The sequence below is a fragment of the Rhododendron vialii genome, chromosome 1a, assembly GCF_030253575.1.
Source record: "Rhododendron vialii isolate Sample 1 chromosome 1a, ASM3025357v1".
In the NCBI taxonomy this organism is placed as follows: domain Eukaryota; kingdom Viridiplantae; phylum Streptophyta; class Magnoliopsida; order Ericales; family Ericaceae; genus Rhododendron; species Rhododendron vialii.
This window is the reverse complement of record NC_080557.1, coordinates 23,677,226-23,699,504: the sequence shown is the minus strand read 5'-3', so window position 1 is coordinate 23,699,504 and position 22,279 is coordinate 23,677,226.

The following is a 22,279-nucleotide window of genomic DNA, read 5'->3' as shown; positions in this document are numbered from 1 at the left end:
CCATATCTTCCATAGTCCCATCCAAGTACTAAACTAGCCATGCAAGCCTAAAACTAGGTGGTTAGTGTGCAAGCAAGCGTTAACTTCACCCATCAACCTATCAATCCACCATGACATGTGAAAGAAAAGTGAGACTTAGAGAGAAAGAGAGGGGGCCGGCCAAAGAGAGAGAGGGAGGGAGAGTTTGCCTATAAATAGAAGCTCACTCCAAGCTTTGAACTCACACCTTCAACCAATGCTCTTCCTTCTCTCTAGAAATTCAAAGTGTTCTTGCTTCCAAAGTTTTAGTTTTCTTGTGTTCTTGAAAGTTCTTTAGAGAAACCACCAAACCACTTCCAAAACCACCATTAGATCTTTAAAGTAGCTTAGTCAAAGTTAGAAAGTTGTTTCTAGGAAGAGAAAAGTTCATCTCTCTGTGGGCATGCGTGCCCCTTTTTCTTTCCTAGGAAGGGATTCCGTTCCCCTCCTAAAAGAGAAAAGTGCCGGTTCGCGGGAGCGCTTTCAGCTGGAAGCAAGCGCTCACAAAAATACAGAGTCGCCACTCGGGTTTGAAGGTCCGACACCCAAGGAACCGTATTTCGAAGCACTTGCCGCGCTGTTTGATTTGAAAAAGTTAAGGAACCAGTTCGTCATAACCATATCTGGGTTCGGGAGCCAGGTTACGACAGGGGAAGGGTTTTATGGCACCCCTCTCGCCCAATCCGGAGATCGGTCTCTACTTAGGCATTTGCGAAAATGTTTGTTTGCGATTCTGTTTCATTAATCAATTTTTAGCCAATTAGGGCGGGGGAACAGTTAATCGGGGATTAAAACTGTAACATGTTTGCAAGATGTGATGGATAACATGCATGAGCAGTTAGTATAGGATGAGAACAGATTGGTGTGGGAGTTTAAACAAACTGGGAGGCCCCTGTTTTGGAGTGACGTGCGTAGGAAGAAACCAGCATGCACTGAAGGAGTCACTGCATGCTGTTTACTCATGCGCGCACAACTCCAAGACACGCGCGCGCCGGTGAGCTCAAACCCACAGCTCTTATTCTCAAACCATCTGGGCTCTGGAAGGACCAGTGCACACCCAGGACAAACCACACAGTTTATAGGCAGCATAATATACAGTTTAAAGGCTGTAAAGCCTTACAAATTAATAAAACACCCCATAAACAGTGTGGGGACAAAATAATGACCTAAAACTAAGCTACCCGTGCAAGGCCACTCACTGGTCAGAGGCATACTATCGCGCGACGGAGCCAGTCTGGCGCGCGAGAATGCGCCTTGGCGCACTGTCGCGCGATGGAGCCACTATGGCGCGCGAGGGTGCGCCTTGGCGCACTGTCGCGCGATGGTGCGCCCTGGAACACACACAATGGTTCCGTTTTTCCCGGATTCCCATTGGAACACACACAACCTCACAATGGTTCCGTTTTTCCCGGATCTCCATTGGAACACACACAATCTCACAATGGTTCCGCTTTTCCCGGATTCCCATTGGAACACACACAACCTCACAATGGTTCCGCTTTTCCCGGATTCCCATTGGAACTCACACACCCATCTCACATTATGCCACCAAAACCGGTCATAATGTAGTTTCAAAAATATTTCCTTTACTCGGAAAACATTTCCTTTCATTAACCACACCCTAGGTGTCATGTTTCTACTTTCTCGGTTCTTGTGTCTTGTTTACATGCAAAGACTCCGCGATAGGACAAAGTAAGCATGAATCATTCATTGTAATCCAACAAGATCATCCAACTCTATTATATATCACAAGTAACACAATCGATTCATGTATGCAAGCTCATACTCCTTGAAATATCAGAATACGAATACTTCGATTCACATGGTAACGTTTTAACTTTCGAAAATCGTTCTTTCTTAAAGATCAAACAACATACGTTTTACTTGGAATAAGTAAGTAAGTGAGTAAAGATAAACTTAGAGTTAGGGTTAAGAATAATCTACCTTGATCCGAAACTAGTCGGGGCCGAATAAGCTAGTTGGAAGATTCTACGGGTGGTGAAACTCGCAAATCTGGACCGAACTTTGGATGGCCGTAACTCGGTCAATGTTTGGCCGAATATGATCGTTCTTGGGTCGAAATCGAAGCTCTAGAAGCGCTCTACAACTTTCGTGAAAGAAGTTGATCCTAGAAACTACTTTAGGTAGGAGAAAAATGGGGATAAAAGAAGGGACAGTAAGCTGTCTGGATATGGAAATCCGAGATTTTTACTGAACTTTGGATGACAATATCTTTGTCATTTCTTCACTGATTGGGGTGGTTCTTGGGTCTAACTTGAAGGTCTCGAAGTGCTCTACAACTTTCTCGAAGGGAGTTGGTTCTAAAAACTAGCCTAAGCAGGAGAAAATTGAGGATTTACGAAGGGCAGTAGGCTGCCTGGAAAAACAGAAATGGTTTCTAGAGAGAAGTGAGAGCAAGAAGTGAAGATGTGAGTTGAAATGCTTGGAATGGCTTGCTATTTATAGGCAAAACCTTGGCTCTCTCTCCTCTCTTCAAGGCCGGTCCCCCCTCTCTCTCATTCTCTCAATTTTGACACTTGTCAAGCAAATCTTTGAAAGATCAATGTCTAAACCCTAGGTTTGCATGACTAGTTTGTACCAAGGATTGGATTATGAAAGATTTGGTGGAGAGATGGATAGTTTGTACAAGATTTGGTGTTAAACAACCATAAAAGGACTATGAGATGATAGATTTTTGGCTAGGAAGGAAGATACACCAAGGATTTTAAGTACAAGGGAAGATCAAGCCAAGGTACCATTTCCTTTCTCTTCTTTTTCTCTCTCTCTCTCTCCCTCCTCTCTCTCTTGGCCGATTCTCTCTCTCTCTCTCTCTCTCTCTCTCTCTCTCTCTCTCTCTCTCTCTCTCTCTCTCTCTCCTAGTACACTACATATATATACATATATAATGATAGAAGTACAAGTACTAGATTTTTTCAAATCAAATATCCTATTAAACAAATCCAATTAAACACATGTTCCCATTAAACTAGTAAATAGTGTACTCTAGGAAATCTATACCCATATATAATATTGTATATATGTACACATGCATATTTATACCTAGGTACCAAGAATATATAGCCTAAGATTTCCCCATTAGAATATAATAAAGTACTAGTACTAATCTATTGACTAGGGTACTAAAATAATCTAGGGTTTAGATATACCCCAATATTTTAATGCATAAAAGTACATGGGAATTCAAATCTTGATTATAAAATAGGATCCTTGTACTTAGTTAGGAAGATTAAGGCTATTATCCAATGGGTAATAATTTCCATTGCGGTTACTAACCGTTGGACAATGGAGGGGTGGGAGAATCCCCAATAAACAATGCATATAAGTACTAGCACATGTTTTTATAAACCATTAAATTACTATATCTTGTACTTACCAAAATATTTTAATAGGAGGCCTATTATCCAATGGACAAAGATTACCCTAACAACTATGGACCAATGGGCAAAATAAGTACAAGTACTTTTATACTTAAAATAAGATTTCTTAAAAGACTACATGTACTTTTAGTCAAATATTATAATGAAAAGCTTATTGTCCAATGGACAAAAATTACCCTAACCATTATGGACCAATGGGTAAAGGCAAAAGGTTCAAGAGGTTCAAAAGGTTCATCTAGTAACTAGGTGAGTTGGTTGCTCGGTTCCTCCAACTAGTTGGTTAGAAACTAACTAAATTAGTCAAGTAGGGTTTCTAGTCGAGAGTTAACCAATGACCAAAATCTAACTACGACGGAAAATAACAAGAAATCATATAGCCACTCAAGAGAAAATAAGTAATTAAAATAAAATTTAAATATTTAACGAAATTTTTACTGACCAAAATTCAGGGGCGTTACATTAGGAACCTTAGTTCCCTCCCGTTTGTAATAAAAGTACTTCTTTTAAGTTTTGTTGTAATAAAGAGCCCGACTTAGTTTTATTTTCAATGAAATTTTTATTTAACGTACTCAAAATCCGGGGCGTTACAACTTGGTATCAAAGCTTTAGGTTCAAAACCTCGGCCATGGGTAGAATAGGTAGAACCACGAGATAAGTTTGACCGTTGCACAAACGTGAATTGAGTTTAAGTTTACCGTCCCAAATTGGGTGGAATTCTGTCAAAACAATCTTCGGATTGAAGCAAGGCACGGAATTGGCAGTACGGCCGAGCTGGGAATTCCCGAACAATTGGATGATGACTTAAATCAAGAATCGAATATGGAATGTAGAAACCTAAAAAGTTTTCTCTAAGTTATACTAAAAACTTCCTTTCAAAACTTGACTAATAGAAATCTCTCCTTGTAGATGAATCACTTGAGTTCATACCAAGTCAACCTGCTAGCCGAAGCACACCATCTCGCAAGTACCTTAAGGTCAATGACGAACTAAAAGGAGATCCTTACTTTCCATATGCCTTTCCCTACACCAACGACTACTATCAAGAGCATGGCACTATCATACTTCTAGAGGGAGAGGATGATGCCGAAGCAGCACCCGTCCTAGTCCAAATAGCACCTCCCAACGACGTGGAATTCCTAATTGAGGGAAATGGAAAGGACGATGCGGGAGCAGCCCTCGCCCAAATTCCAATGATCCCGCCCATCAACATGATAGCGGGAGAACCCGACGAGGATCCCGAAGAAGATCCGGAAGAAGATCCCGAGGAAGAACCTATGGAAGAACCGAAAGAGGACCCCGAAGAGTTCAACGACCCACCAATAAACTAAGCGGATTGGCAGCACATTATGCAAGGACCAGATCTCGATGCACCATCCGACGACGAGGACTTAGACGATTGGGAAGATGAGGATGGAGAGTCTGACGAGGAGGAAATGGCATTCCTAGGAGCAGAGCCCGAAGTCATGGATATAATCGCTGACTCCGGAGATGTGCCACCACCACCTTTCGAGACCGACATAGGCGCTTATCGGGTGGAATTTCCTAGTATTTTCTAGAATAGTTAGGAAGGCTTAAGTAGTAGTTGGACCCTTTTGATGTAATCAATTCTAGTAGGAAGTTGTGGCTAGTAAGCCTTCTATGTTGTACTTGTTTATTAAGTAATGAAAGACTTGTGTTTTCTATTAGAATTGATCATTGTTTATGTATGCGCGTACGATTTCCTCCTACCATCTTAAGTCTAATATATAACTTTCCTTATTGTAGATATGGATTGCCGTATTACCATAGCAGACCTGCTATACTACAAGACCTTGATATCACCCGAGAGCCCCATTTCCATCCCACACTTGGGAGTCCGCGACCCCGAGACCGGTGAACAGTTATACGAGATAGTTGTGATGACACCCTACACCAGTGAGGAGCAGTACCTGACACTCGACCCGCAGGAACCACTGTTTAGAGAGCTAGCCGAGGAGATTCGCCGAAAGGGAGAGCGTTGGCTCTAGATAAGAGAGGAGGAGTGGATGGAGCAACTGAGAGAGTTATTCGGACTCATTCCACCACGTCAGTAGAGTAGTAGTATTAGAATAAGATTCTGATAGTTTGAGTTGCCCTCGAAAGCACTAAGACTAGAAGAACCATGTAGTAGGATCGTTTCAACTTGTAGTAGGAATCTCGTTTTCAATCTACTTGTTTTATAGTAGAACTCTATGCTTATGATTGTAATTCCTTGCTTATCTATGAAAAGCTTGCTTTGTTTCGAAAATACTGTTGCATATTATTTGATAAATGGCGTTTACAAAAGGGAAAATTTGTAAGTAGACTAAACCGCCCCCTTACAATTTTTACTCGTAGATGGTGAACCGACGCAGTGGACTAGGATACGAGAATGGTGAATTCTCTAACACTAACACCGACCTAGCTCAAGTCATGCAAGCACTTGTAACTGCCTTGAATGCTAACCGCCATAACCAGAATCGTGATGATGGACCAATGACCCGAACCCGAGCAATGAATGAATTTTGCAAGCGTCGACCCCCGACCTTCAACGGAGATCCTAACCCTACCATGGCTGAAGCCTGGCTGAAAGAAACCAAGGTGATCCTGGACACCTTGGAGATTACCCGGAACGGAGACTGTGTGGCCTTAGCCACTTACCAGCTGAAGGGAGAAGCCCGTTACTGGTGGGAGTTAATGGAGGCCACCCATGCCATAGCCACCATGACATTTGCCGAGTTTGAAACCCTATTCCTCGACAAATACTTCCCTACACCCCTTCGCCTAGCCAAGGAGCAGGAATTTATGAACCTGAAACAAGGGACGATGACCGTGACCCAGTACGCAGCCAAATTTGAAGAGCTATCCCATTACGCCCCAACTGCCGTGGCAACCGAAGACAGGAAGGCAAGAAGATTCGAGTGGGGGCTGACTACCGCTCGAAGGGCCGTAGTGGCACAAGCCTTTACCACCTATAATGGTGTGGTTCAATGTGATCTTCGCCTGGAAAGCGAGGAGGCTAACTTCGAAACTTGATGGAGGAAGGCAATGGGCAACACTGGCGGGCCGATCCGAACCCAACCACCCAACAACAACCGCGGACCCTACCCGACCAAGCCTTTCACCTCAGCGCAAAACAACCAACCCTGGAGGACTGTTGCATCCTGGCGTGATGAACTGCAGAGGGGCGGCCAGAACAAAGCATCGGTGCAATGCTTCAACTGCCAGGCCATGGGCCACTACAAGCGTGACTGCCCCCAGCCTCAGAGGGAAAGGAATGGAAACTTTGGGAATCAGAGAACCCAACAACCTGGACAGGCTGGCTTTGTGAAGCAAAACCCGGGAGGTCCACTGCAGCAGCAGAACGGGCAAAACAAGGGAAAGCAGCCCATTGGAACCCAGCAAGGCACTAGAGGACGTATCTTCGCCCTACAGACTGAGGAGCAGGAGCAGGATCCCTCTGTGATCCAAGGTACACTATTATTATATAGCACCTGTGTACAAGCTTTATTTGATTCTGGAGCATCGCATTTGTTCATATCTACTACTTGCGTAACTGCCTTAACACTAGAAACGGAACCCCTTAGCAAAAGTACGAAAGTAGTATCACCAATGGGGGGGAGCATATCTGTTAATCTAGTGTGTAGAGGGTGCGAGTTAGAAGTAGCCAACCTGCGCCTGACTTGCGATCTCAGGATGATCGACATGGTGTATTTTGACGTGATTTTGGGCATGGACTGGCTATCGGCTCACCGAGCAGTCATAGACTGTCATCAGAAGACAATGACGGCCTACACTCCGGAGGGAACATGTTTCCGTTTTAAGGGGGATAGAGAAGCAGCGAGCTCGACAACGAAAAGATCTAGGTGGCAGAATCAACTATTTGGATGGCTAGCTAGTCTCCAAATGGAAGAAACTGACAGGATGGAGTTAGGATTACCTCATATCATGCGCGAATACACCGATGTTTTCCCTGAGGAACTTCCTGGCTTACCACTTCCAAGAGAGATAGACTTCTCTATAGAACTTCAACCAGGAACGGCCCCAATCTCGATGGCGCCATACCGAATGGGCCCGGCCGAACTAAAGGAGCTCAAGACCCAGTTACAAGAGCTGTTGGACAAGGGATTTATCAGGCCGAGTACTTCACCGTGGGGAGTGCCTGCTCTGTTCGTGAAGAAGAAAGAAGGGACACTGCGATTGTGTATCGACTATAGGAAGTTGAATCAAGTCACAATCAAGAATCGATATCCGTTGCCTAGGATCGATGACCTTTTTGATCAATTAAGGGGAGCAACCTGCTTCTCTAAAATCGATCTCCGATCAGGCTATCATCAATTACGGATTCAAGACGAGGATATTGCCAAGACGGCTTTTCGTACCAGATACGGCCACTACGAGTTTGTAGTGATGCCATTTGGGCTGACCAATGCTCCGGCAGTATTCATGTGTCTCATGAACAAGATCTTTCAACCCTACTTAGACAAGTTTGTAGTGGTGTTCATTGATGATATATTGATATACTCTGCCAACAAGGAGGAGCACGAAGAGCACCTTCGGATAGCGCTACAAGTACTTCGAGATAACCAACTCTATGCCAAGGCAAGTAAATGCGAGTTTTGGCTAGAAGTGGTTAAGTTCTTGGGACATGTAGTATCCAAGGAAGGGATTGCAGTGGACGAAGGTAAGGTCGAAGTGGTGCTGAACTGGAAACAACCGACCTCGGTGTTCGAAATCAGGAGTTTCCTAGGATTGGCGGGGTATTACCGAAGATTCATCCCGGACTTCTCAACCTTGGCCAAGCCAATGACCAAGTTAACTCAGAAAGGAGTGAAGCTGGATTGGAATGAAGCCTGTGAGAAATCCTTCCAAGAACTAAAGAAGAGACTGACCAACGCACCGGTACTTATCATCCCTGAACGAGGGGTAGATTATACTGTTTATTGTGACGCTTCGAGAGATGGTTTGGGATGCGTGCTGATGCAGAATGGGAAGGTCGTAGCCTACGGATCTCGACAACTTCGACCGCACGAGAAGAATTATCCTACCCATGACCTAGAATTGGCCGCAGTAGTGTTCGCCCTCAAATCCTGGCGATACTACCTGTGGGGAGAACAATTCGAAGTTTTCACCGACCATAAGAGCCTCAAATACTTGTTCACTCAGAAGGAGTTGAACCTGAGGCAGCGCCGATGGATGGAAAACTTTGAGGACTACAAGTTTACGCTCCAGTATCACCCCGGCAAGACCAACGTGGTAGCCGACGCTCTGAGTTGAAAGGACAGAGCACAGAAGGTCAAGACTACCATCAAGGAATGGGAGATGGTGGACACCCTTAACGAGTTCAACCTGCGGTCATCATCATCAGAAAGCGGAAACGCTCGACTGTACGCTCTAGTCGCAGAGCCAGCACTTCATCAGGAAATCTTACTAGCCCGAACCTTCGAGCAAAATTGTGGTTTCGTCCGACATCGAATCCGAGAAGGAAAGGCGGTGCCAGGATGGACTATCGAAGAAAATAATAGCCTAAGATTCAAAGGAAAGGTATTCGTACCTAATATTGGAACCCTTCGAGAGGACGTACTCCGAGTAGCTCACCATTCGAACTTCGCAGTTCACCCTGGCGGTACAAAGATGTATCACGACTTGCGAAGAAAGTACTGGTGGGAAGGAATGAAGAAGGATGTAGCACGGTTCGTATCTACCTATTTGGTGTGTCAACAAGTCAAGGCCAAGCATCAGAAACCTGGAGGAGATCTTCAACCCTTACCAATACCGACCTGGAAGTGGGAGCACATCTCAATGGATTTCGTGACGGGACTGCCAAAATCTGCCAAGTCCAACACAGCCATCTGGGTGATCGTAGATCGACTCACCAAGTCTGCACACTTTCTGCCTGTTAAGATGACAGAAAATGTGGAGCAACTAAGCCTGTTGTCCATTCGAGAAATCGTACGCCTCCATGGGGTACCAATCTCGATAGTATCTGACAGAGACCCACGTTTTGTATCACACTTTTAGAAGGGATTGCAGAAGGTATTGGGAATGGACGTGAGGCTTAGCACGGCCTTTCACCCACAAACAGACGGACAAACAGAGAGGACTATTCAGACCCTGGAAGATATGCTAAGAGCCTGCGCCTTGGATTTCTCTGGAAACTGGGAGCAACATTTATCATTGGTGGAGTTCGCCTACAACAACAGTTATCAAGCAAGCATTGGGATGGCACCATACGAAGCTCTAAACGGTCGACCCTGCCGATCTCCAGTCTGTTGGACCGATGCTGGGGAAACAGGATTGATCGAGCCTGACATAGTGCGGGATACCACGGAGAAGGTCAAGATTATCAGACAGAGGATCCAGACCGCTCAAAGCCGACAGAAGAGTTATGCGGATAAAAGGAGCCGACCTTTGTCTTTCGCAGTAGGAGATCATGTATTCCTGAAGATCAGACCAAAGAAGGGAGTTATCAGATTTGGGAAGAAGGGGAAATTGTCTCCGCGTTACATCGGACCATTTGACATCGTGGAGAAGATCGGGAAGGTTGCATACCGTCTGGCATAGCCACCCCAGCTGGACCGAGTGCATAACGTGTTTCACGTTTCCATGCTTCGCAAGTATCTAGCCTTACCCACCCATGTTCTCAATTGGGAAGACATCACTATCGAAGAAGACGCGACATACGAAGAGGAACCAATAGAGATTCAAGACCGAAGTGAAAAGACTATCCGGAACAAGACGATTAAGTTGGTACGTGTTTTGTGGAAGCACCGCGGTTCTGGAGAAACCACATGGGAAAGAGAAGAAATCATGAAGGCAAAATACCCTCATTTGTTCGAATCCTAGCATCCACCTAATTTCGAGGATGAAATTGTTTAAGGGGGATAGGTTGTAACAACTCTGATTTTTCATTCAATAAAAATCTCGTTGTTATTCGAAATTTCTTAATTTGCCTGATAATTTTCTTATTAATTTCTAGCAATTTGTCTTCAAGCACTTGAACGCCTTATCATCATATTTCCTCGACTAAGAAACCCTAATTACACTTTAGCCCCTCAAGGATCGTTTCTTGACTTTTAAGCCCTACTTAGCAAGTCTAGTTAGCTTCCAACCGGCTTGTAGAAGAAACCAAACTAGGAAGTCACCTAGTTACTCTTCCCTAACCATAGATGGACCATTTTGCCCATCTTGAACCTTTTGAACCTTTTCAAACCCTAGATTAGAAATTGTTCAAATTATTTCTTTTATTATTTTAATTTTATTCATTATCCTTTGGACGATAAAAGTTAGGGGAACTATTATCCATTAGATAATAGAAACCCAATTCTTTATATTCAAAGGATTCAATAAAAGATTTGGGCAAAGTACTTAAAATAGACTTTTATAATTACTTTGAAAGTACTCTTTGATTATTTTACTATAAAAGTACCCTAGTAACTATTGTCCATTGGACAATGATTGTTAGGATAATCTTTACTCATTGGACAAAAGCCTCTCCATTTTTATATCTTGTCAAATACATGTGTATATATATATATATATATATATATATATATATATATATATATATATATATATATATATATATATATATATATATATATATACACACACACACACACACACACACACACATGTGTATTTACCCCATACAAAGGACATGTAGTCTTTTTATAAGACTTAAATTATTATTTAAGGTACTTGTCCTTTATTATCCCTTGGTTATTTACCATTAGGGGATTTATTACCCATTGGTCAATAAGTTAGTCTTGCCAACTAAGTACTAGGTCTATTAAACTAATATTTTGTTAAGATTCCCGAGAGTACAAAGTACACTATTATATTAATTAAGTACTTGTACCTTTTGTATTAGTTTAATGGGAAATCTTGACCCTTAAGTCATTTTGGATTTCAAAGTACCAAAGTACCCATTACTTTATTTTGTGTTCTTACATTTGTAGTATATATATATGTGTGTGTGTGTGTGTGTGTGTGTATGTACCATGCAAGAGAGAGAGAGAGGGAGAGGAAAGAGAGGCCGAGAGAGAGAGGAGAGAGGCCGGGAGATAGAGGGAGAAAGAGGGAGAGAGAGAAAGGGAAGGAGGAAGGAAGAAGGAAGAAGGAAGAAGAAGGAGGATGGGACTTGTACCTTGATATTCTTTCATCCTTTCAACTTTGAAAATGAATATCTTCCATATCTATCACCTTTTGTCCTTGAATTGATACTTAAACACCATATCTTGTACAAACTCTATCTCCATATCTTCCATAGTCCCATCCAAGTACTAAACTAGCCATGCAAGCCTAAAACTAGGTGGTTACTGTGCAAGCAAGCGTTAACTTCACCCATCAACCTATCAATCCACCATGACATGTGAAAGAAAAGTGAGACTTAGAGAGAGAGAGAGGGGGCCGGCCAAAGAGAGAGAGGGAGGGAGAGTTTGCCTATAAATAGAAGCTCACTCCAAGCTTTGAACTCACACCTTCAACCATTGTTCTTCCTTCTCTCTAGAAATTCTAAGTGTTCTTGCTTTCAAAGTTCTAGTTTTCTTGTGTTCTTGAAAGTTCTTGAGAGAAACCCTCAAACCACTTCTAAAACCACCATTAGATCTTTAAAGTAGCTTAGTTAAAGTTAGAAAGTTGTTTCTAGGAAGAGAAAAGTTCATCTCTCTTCCTTTCGAAGCAATCCGGAGCCGTTACGCCGCCGAATTCCAAAACCGACGACCAAATCTTCGTAGCCGACCACCGCCAAGAAGAACGGTAGTTATCCTTATCTACTATCCCAAATATAAGTAGTTTTGTACCCTAACACTAATTATAAGTTCATTATGAAGTAACTTGATCATTTTATTTAGAGTAGATAAGGTTATCTTTTGTTGGAAACGTATGAAATGCATGATATTCGTTATTGGTAATTCAAGCATGTTATGTAGCCTTGTTTGATTCATTTTGAGTTTCGATAAATGTTTGTTATGTGGAAAGTCCTACATCACGGAGTCTATGCATGATAACGTGACATGAGAACCAACAAAGTAGAGACATGGCACCTAGGGTGTGTTAACGAAGATGAAAATGTGTGTATCCGAGGGAGAAAATATTTTGAAACTACATAATGACCGGTTTTTGGGTGGCATTATGTGAGTTGTGTGTGTATGCCAATGGGAACCCGGCGCGGCGGAACCATTGTGAGGATACTCGGGAGACCGGCGCGGCGGAACTGAGGTTGGGTGTGTGGCTTGGTTATTCGCGGTACGAAGCCAATGCGGTTGTGTGCCAATGGGAACCCGGCGCGGCGGAACCATTGTGAGGATACTCAGGAGACCGGCGCGGCGGAACCGAGGTTGGGTGAGTTAAAAAGGAGTTTTGGTAAAAAGGAAAGTGGAATAAAAACACGGTCTACGATGAGTCTAAATAATGAACAAAATGTTAGTTGAGTAAGGAATGTGGATTAGAATACTTGTTGGGATTATATGCATGATCTAAGTGGAATTGTTGTTATTATGATCTTTCGTTCATAAGTTAAGGGTTAGAGGGTTTGGATTACTCTATTGAGCGTTGTAGCTCACGGTGTTGCCTTTTTGGTGACCCTGGCATATTATATCGGTGGCGACGCGGGTATAATATGTCAGATCTCATAGATGAGCAAGGCGAGCTTTATACCTTGGAGGCCTTCGGAGCTGAGGAGCTAGCTGTGATGGAAGAACAAGCGGAGCAGTAGTTAGGAACCTTAGTTCCCTCCCGTTTGTAATAAAAGTACTTCTTTTAAGTTTTGTTGTAATAAAGTGCCCGACTCAGTTTTATTTTCAATGAAATTCTTATTTAACGTACCCAAAATCCGAGGCGTTACAACCGTGTTACCACCCCTTGCGTCACGGTGATCCCTAGCGATTCAGGTTACCGTATTACCACCCCTCGCGTTACGAAACCCCTCTAAGTCTCCGTATTACCACCCTTTGCGTTACGGGACTCCCTAAACAAATTTCCGACCCAATCAACTATTTTCTCATACAATACGCAAGCTAAGACTCTCCCATGATCCATTCTTAGGTAAAACATCATACATTATGCCTACGTCATCACAAATGCACCATGAACGATCATAAATACCAAGAATATATAGAGAATGCACTTTAACAATGTCTTAACCAAGTCATTTTTTATTTGGTTCTCGCTAACGGAAGACCAACGGAACGAGAATAGCATCGAATAGTCAAAGGAAGTCAATTAGACAAGCTTAAGATGGGTTAGGAGGTGTCCAAAAGGATTTAGAAGTGATTGGGGGTCAAAACAATCGACAGGAGAGCAGTAGGAGCAAAACTGGAGTTAAGCTCCTGGTATCGATACGCGCAAAATCCGTATCGATACAATATTCACTGTCAAAAAAGATAAGCTTCCCGTATCGATATGCCACAAAATCCGTATCGATACCACAGGGCTTCGGGTAGCGATTTCAGCAGATTTTCAAGGCATGAACAACAACCAAAATCCAACAATCCAAGGCACAAATCTACACCAAATCAACATATAAACATATAAAAGAGGTAAAGAAGTCCCTACCTCGCAACAATAGCCGAGATTCAAACGTTTTTGAACGAGCCCTAACCTTTCGAACTCCGAAACTTCGATTCAAGCTCGACCCAAGGAATTTCAAACGCGAGAATGTGATTGCTAGGCAGGAGGGAGGTTGTTTCTTGAAGATTTTGGAAGATGAGGTGAAGTTTTGAGTGAAAGGAGAGGAGAGAGAGATCGGCAGGGAGAGAGAGAGAGAACGAATGAGAGAGAGTTGGGAGGTGAAAATATAATCTCCTACATCTAACACTCACCCCTTTTATACCCCTATATTCCTAAATCACCCACTCACTCCCTCAATTCCTATTCTTTCACTCTAGTCCTCAATCCAAATATCCACCAATTAATCCATATTTTCTCAATTAAGCATTTAATTAACATTTCAAAAATTAAAATTATTTGGGTCTCTACATTATAAAACGCCGGTAATAGTTACCAAAACACCGGGAAACATAACCGGTGTTTTACAAAATGCCGAGAAGTATTCCCGAGCCCGGCAATTGCGGCATTCAGTGCAAACACTGGAAAGACTTTTCCCGGCGTTTATTTCACTATTGCCGGCATTTTATAAACGCCGGGAAGAGTTTGATTTCTTGTAGTGATCTGTATCTGCACGACTTTTGTAGGTTAGCCGCTTACCCATAGCCCTAGCAACATTTAACCACGTACGCAATGGTTGTTTGATACTTAGATTTTGCTTCCGCTGGTTACAACGCTAAGTTAAGTCGCTAACCCTTACCTAATATATTTGTAATGGTTAATGAACCATTTCCTAAAACATTGTTGTTTAGGAAAAAAAGCCATAGTTTATTGGAGCTACTGAAAGTTGTGACCAACTAAAACTACATATCTGCGGCGGTGGCGTGGTTTGCTGGGTTTCTGGGTTGTTGGATTGGCGGTGGTGATGGCGGTGTTTTGTGGTGGAGTTGTTTATTTTGTTTTTGGTCTGTTGCTTTTTTGAAAGTGGAGATGGACGGCGTTTTTCTGGTGGTAATTGGGTGGTTTGGCAACAAGGTGGTGGTTGGGATCTTGGGTTTCTGGGCGGCGGTGTTGGCTGTACGGCGTGGACATAGGGTCCGGACAGATGCCGATGGGCGGACTGTGGTGGCCTAACATGGAGGGGCGAACGAGCCGTTGTTCTCTAGAACAGCAACAGGAGCTTGTTCCCCGGGTCTCTGGGGATTGTGTGGCAGCGGCTCGTCCTTTTATGGGAGGCCGTGGAGCGATGGACAACGAAGGGCAGCAGCGGTGTTCTTTCTTGGGCTTTATTGTTGGGCTTGTGCCCTCTTATTTGGGTTTATGGCCTATTTTGGTTTTTTGGGCTGCATCCCATTTGATCTTCATTGTTTTATCTGGGCTTTGAGGCCTTTTAGGACCTTGGGTTTTTCTTTTTGGTTGGCATCTTGTCAATCAAGTTTTGGGTCTTGGATAGGCGTTTGTTGCCTTTCTTCTTATCCTTTTAGTCTTTGTATTTTTTCAAAGATTAACTCAAAAAAAACTAAAACTACATATCGGCCTTTTGCAGCAATTTTGTCGATTTTGCATTTTTGAAGCCAATTTAGGAATCTGGGTGAGAAAAGTTTCTCATGCAAACCAGATTGCAAAAACCTTCTTAGAATACGTGTAATGCCCTTAATTTTGGGAACGTTAAATAGACAATTTTATTAAAACTAAATAGAGTCTAACTTATTATTACATCATAACTCTCACAAGACTACTTTTATTCAACAAATGGAGGAGAAACTAGGGTTCCTATCTACTACTTTGCCTGCTCTTCCATCCTAGTCAGCTCCGAAAGCCTTCAAGGTGTATAGCTCACCATGTTCATCTACAAAGTCTGACACATTATACCAGCGTCGCCCCCAGTATAATATGTCAGAGTTACCAAAAGGTAACATCATGAGCTACAGGAGCTCAATAGAATAATCCATACCGATTAACCCTTTAACTTACACACATTAGATCATAATATTAACGATTTCCACGTAGCACATGTATATCTAACAAAAACAGTTAACAATGACACATCCATATTCACTATTCAACTATCGTTGGTGTCCATGATTTTTGAGTTTCTCCTACGCGTCTTTTCGTAGACCATGTCACTGGTTTCCCCTTTCATTTACCAAATCAGTATTTTCAAAATCCGTTTTACACACTCAACCTCGGTTTCGCCGCGCCGGTCTCCCGAGTATCATCACAATGGTTCCGTCGCGCCGGGTTCCCATTGGCACACAAAATTTTGCATTGGCTCCTCTTCGCGGATAACCAAGCCACATACCCAACCTCAGTTCCACTACGCCGGTCTCCCAAGTATCCTCACAATGGTTCCGCCGCGCCGGGTTCCCATTGGCACACACACACATATACACACAATGGGCTACCATGTCTGACCACATTGTGATTTCCAAAACTTTTCTCTTTATCAAATCACATCTTTCCATTAACCTCACCCTAGGTGTCATGTTTCTACTTTCTCGACTTCGGTGTCTCGTTTTCATGCAACGACTCCGCAGTAGGACTTTTCACATACGTAATCATAAATCATTCATTGTAATCTTGAAACTAAACTAGCAAGATCATCCAACTCTATATTACTACTCATGCTCAAATCACCACTTTAAAGCATAACGCCACATGTACGGACACCTTTGGACTGAAAATCACTTATGTTTTTATCACACAACAAGTAATACAAACAATTCATGTATACATGCTCATAACCATCTGAAAGATCAAAATACGAATACTTCTAATCAAACGTTAAATTCATATCTTTCAAAATTCATTCTTTCTTCCTTTGTGGGAAGTTCAAGACAACATATGTTTATTGAAGTAAAGGTCGATTATTCAACATGCTCATATATCCTTTAGCAAAATAAGTATACTAGCTATCTTTCTTCTTGCTTTTCAAATTATACAAACAATATACAAATTTTGATTTGTACTTAGAGTAGATAGTAGAAATATTCTACATATACTTAGAGATAGGGGATAAGAAGATTCTACCGTTCTTCTTTGGCGATAGGGCGGCTACGGAAAGTGAGTTGGCTATCGGACCGAGTAACTTCCTACGGTAAGCTTCCGGTAGCTTTGAAAGAGAAAGGTTTCTCTCGAAACTAGTTCTTGACTAAACTACTAAATTTTTTGGATCGAAAGGGTGGTCGAGTAGTGATTTAGTGGCGGCTTAGGATGAATTTCTTGAAGAGCTTAGGAACAACTCAAGAACAAGAAGAACGAAGAACAAATGCAAGGATTCTAGAGAGAGAAATGGAAGGTTGGAAGGTGTGAGTTGAATAGTGAGAATGGGGTGCTATTTATAACAAAGTTTTGGCTCCCTCTCTCTCCTCTTGGCCGACCTCCCTCTCTCCCTTTTTCTCACATTTTTTTGTTCCATTGTTTTGTCAAATCAAGACTTTAATCAAACCCTAGCCTTCCCTCTCTTGTCATGTCCATTTTAGGCCATAACCTAGGTGATCATGAAGGGTTTTTAGTCTTGTCATGTCTTAAGATGGCTTGCTTGCAAGAAAGAATAAAATAATGGCTAGGATTGTGTTCAAGGAAGCCTAAAAATGGGTTGTAAAGTATCATTTAGGCTTAAGGCTAATAGGTAGCTTGTGAGAGTGTCCAAAACACAACACACCTCTCTCTCTCTCATACCATGCATATATATATATATATATATATATATATATATATATATATATATATAAGTACACTTGAGTGCTAAATGGTTTAGCTTACTAAGTCAAGGAAAAGAGAAATGATTATGGTAAGGCTTTCAAGTGCATTGTATTGCCCATTGGTCAACATTTTTCTTAGAAAGTGCATATATGTATATATAGACATATATAGGCATGCTTATAATAGGCTATGAGGGGTATAAACCTATATATAAGCACATATTAGTACTTGGAGAATCTAGGAAAGTGACTTTGGTGGACAATTTAGGTTTAGGGCTATAAGTCTTAGGTTGACATGCATGGCAAGGCTAAGTTTGCTTCTTTTGGAAGCAAAATGATAGCTTCCTATGATCCATGATTTATCTTGTCAAATCACATATTCATTGGCAATTTCTAATGTCCATTATCCAAGGGATAAATATATCTCTAACAATTATTGTCCAATGGGTAGAGAAAATAATGAAGATAAGTATGGTCTTAAATGACCTAACATGAAGTATAATGATTACCCCTAATGGTCTAATGGTTCAATTAGGGTTGGTAGGGGTTCACAAGGCTCAAAGATGGTAAAAAAAGGTTCATCTAGGGTTAGGAAATTGTAATTAGGTGAATTGGTAGTTTGGTTCCTCCAAGTAATCGGTTGAAAACTAATTTTACTTGCCATGTAGGATTTCTAATCAAGAAATATAATTTTAAAGGGCTTAAATCTAATTATGATGGATTATAGAGATTAAAAAGGAATTTTTAAAAGTAATACCAAGTACTTAAAAAGAAATTCCAATATATAACGAAATTTTTATTTATTGAAAATCAAGTCATTACAATACGAACTTTGTGTTTGATATGCCATCCATGAATAGCAATACCTAGTCGCCAACAATGACAAATTTTAGGAACGCGCTTATGTTGCACATACTAGAACACAATAATCAGTTGGATCCCCTTTTTTTCTAAACCTAAATGTAGTTTGAAAACATGTTTAACAAACATCCAATTAACATGATTTCAATGTGATTGGTGTTCTCAATGAGTTCTCAAGTAGTACTTAACAATCCTGATTAGATGATCCAAGTCCTTTGAAAATTCCGTCTTTTTCCTAAAAAAAAGTCCTTTGAGAATAGCAAGATAACTAGAAGGGGAGTGATTTTCACACTCTCCTTTTTATATCTTTTTTTTTTTTTGTTGAAAGTGTGTAAATTTTTTGCTGAAAGACAAATAAAAGAGTGTGGATAAAAAAAAGGAAGAGTATAAAAATCAATTTCCTAACTAGAACCCTTGAATATTGTCAATCTGTCTCTGACACGTTTTTTGCTTTTCCTCGTTGTTTCATTGTCCTTCTTATGAGTTGCTAACTTTCTGAAGATATTTTGGCATAATAAAGCCTTCACAATATCTTCTTTAGTTCTTTCCGACCTGTTTGTTAATGGGATCGATATAGAGGGCGGATATACTATCACTTCGGATATTATATGTGAACTACTTATAGCTGGTGTTTGTCACTCAAAATACGTGTAAATTTGTATTCATATTTTTTCGCAATATATATATTTTGAACCACATTTTTATGGTTTCCTGGTTAGTCCATTTACAGCTATAGTTTTTGATTCTTCGTGAGATAACAAGGAGTTTCCATGGTGCAACCAGCAGCCCCGCTTTTATTTTTTTGATAAGCTGATCACACTCATTTTGAAACTTGTTTAATTAATTTCAAGTAAAGTTTACTCATTTTTGGCTGAAGCTCACATTAGCCATATTGCTCAGTTGACTATTCAGTACTTGTAGTTTCCCAAATCACCCACCCCATCATGCTCCCTGAGTAAGGTTTCGGTTTCTAATACTCTAATTAAGTTTTTTCTTCACTTATTACTCTAATATCTCTATGTACCTATCTCTCTTTATTTATGCCCAAAATCCTTACCAAACAACCTTTCTATGAAAATGAGACCCGTTGAATTTGTTCCAAAGTGAAAGTGTGGGTCAAAATGTTTTGCCAAGTTCCCCACAATCTAAAAGCAAGAGAAACAATTTTTTTTTTCTGATAGTTGTCGTTTTCTAATTACTTTTGCTCGATATGTCGTTTTCTATTTCAGCACATCATGAAATACATAAGCTAGGAGGAGACTATACGTGTTTAGCCTAACTTTTTAAGGCGGCGTTTTGGCACTGTCTTTTTAATTAGTTTCTTTCTCTTAACTTATATAAGATTCAAGTTAGGTTTTTTCATTTTTTTTTTTAGACTAGAGGAATAAAAAATTTTGATGTTTTGGGTCTTTTTCGTCATCTTATACGAATTTTTTTTCCAACTTTGGTTAACGTTTTCAAACTTTTTCGATTTCTTTAGTTGAGATGAAAATATAACGTAACAATTTGATCCCAATCTTAAAAAAATTAAGAGAAAGCAACAAAGATTTTATGCACACGGAACAAAGATTTTATGCACTACAGTTTAACAAAAAAAATAAGAAAAATAAAAAATAATTTTGACATTAACAACACCTTAAAACAATCTTGCCAAGAAATTCCTGAAAAGTAGGCCATGCTCACTATTGCCTAAATTCCACTGCTATTACTCTCCCAACATCTAAGTTTATGCCACTGTCTTTATGATCGTTTAATTTGAGATATTATTAAACTTATGTTTGCTAACAGTATTTAAAAATTGAAAATGAAGAAACTCACTAAAGAGAAGAAAAAAAAAAGGACCTCTTTCAATAAAAAAATTCAACTTTGAGTGAGTTTCTACATTAAAAAGAGGTATCTTTAGGGTCATTTTGTCTAAACTTGTTTCAATTTTTTGTCCATACTCCCTCCGTCCCTTTTTAAATGTCCTACTTCGTAACTCCAACTTATTAAAAAAGCATCATCATTATACCTTTCACATCAACTTTTTCCTCCACTTTCCTTACTTACCCATCATCATTACACTTTTTACTCACTAACTTTTCAAAATGGAATCTACTTTTAGGGACAAAATAGACAATGTACCAACTTTTACCCACTAACTTTACCAAATGGACACTTATTAAGGGACAGCCCAAAATGAAATACTGGACTATAATAAAGGGACGGAGGGAGTATATTTTTATATTTTCTTGGTTTATCTACTTAAAGAATAATTAATTATAAAACCTTTGACGAAAAATAGAAATTTTTACTACATACCAATTATACCGAATATCTTATTAAAAAATGATCGACCTAGATATATGTGGAGACCCGTAAATTATTATAATTTCAGAAATTGTTTAATGCGTGAAAGAATTGTATTGTTAATAAAGTTGTACGTTTGTTTGTGAGGGTGTACGGATATACGTCTACCGTTGTGTATCGGACATTCCGAGAATAGTTAAATTTTGAGTTTCGGTGTTGAAATGATGTGTGAAAGTGTTGGTAGCAATCGGGGTTTGATTTGATGAACGTTGGCGAAAAATTTCGAATCTGTCTTTAATGTACAGGTATAGATTTTTCCAGTACAGGTACATCGCGACCAGAAACTGTGAAATGCTGAAATTTCTGGGTACCTGTACAGGTACCGTCATTCCACGGTACCGGTACATTGTGCAAAATTTCTGATTTTTCAGCACGCATGACAGCTCACTATAAATACCTCCTTTTACCATTTTTCACACCCAAAACCCTCGAACCAGACCTGAAAACACCCCCTCTCACCTACCCAACTCCAATCTCACCCAAAACTCTTGATTTCAACATCAAATCTTCAAGATCCAAGGGTTTTCTTCCTCAAAATCACAAGATTCTTACATTTGGTGAACCAAGGATGAGTTTTATGTTCTTGTTCTCACTCTTTGAAGCTCTACCACGTTTTTCTCTCTCTCCTCTCGACTATTTGTTGATCTTTGCTTGTTATTCATTTTTTTGAGCTTTATTTACTCTAGATCTTGTATCCAAGCTTGGGTGAAGCTTGTCTTTGAAGGATTCAAGCTTATTGCTCTTGGTAGACCTACGGTTTTGCTTAAAACTCATCTAGGTAGGGATTTCTCTCTTCCTCTACATGTTTTGTGGTGACTATGTGTGATTTAGGTATTTATTTGCTATATATGGTCGAATAGAATGTTTTATGGTTTGAGAATTGCATTTTCTTTGATAGTGGTATTGTGGTAACGAGTGCCATGGTCCATGAGCTATATGTGTCGTATTAGATAATGTCGGTGTGTGTGGAATGAGTTTATGGCATTGGTATCAATTGTGACGATAGTATGGTTGTTGTTGTTGTTGTGAAGTGAATGGGGGATTTAGTGTGACGCAAGGGGTAGAAACACACGGTTCGCAAGGGGTGGAGTCTATTGTGACGCAAGGGGTGGAAACACAATCTCGCAAGAGGTGGAATTTTGTTGGGAGAAGTGTGTGGGCGTGTGTGTACGTATGGGTTTATGATTGGGAATTGTTATGACATTTGCAAAAGGGTGTTGATGTGCATTATTTGGATTTGTCGTTTATTTTGATTCGTTTATGCATATCATCTCATTGCATATAGATTTTGTAGAGAATTTTCTACTGGGCTAGTGTAGCTCAGCAAAATCCTTCTTTTCAGGTTCGAACGCAGGGCAATAGGTTGCATGACGTGGTGTATTTTGAAACGAAGACTTTTGGAAG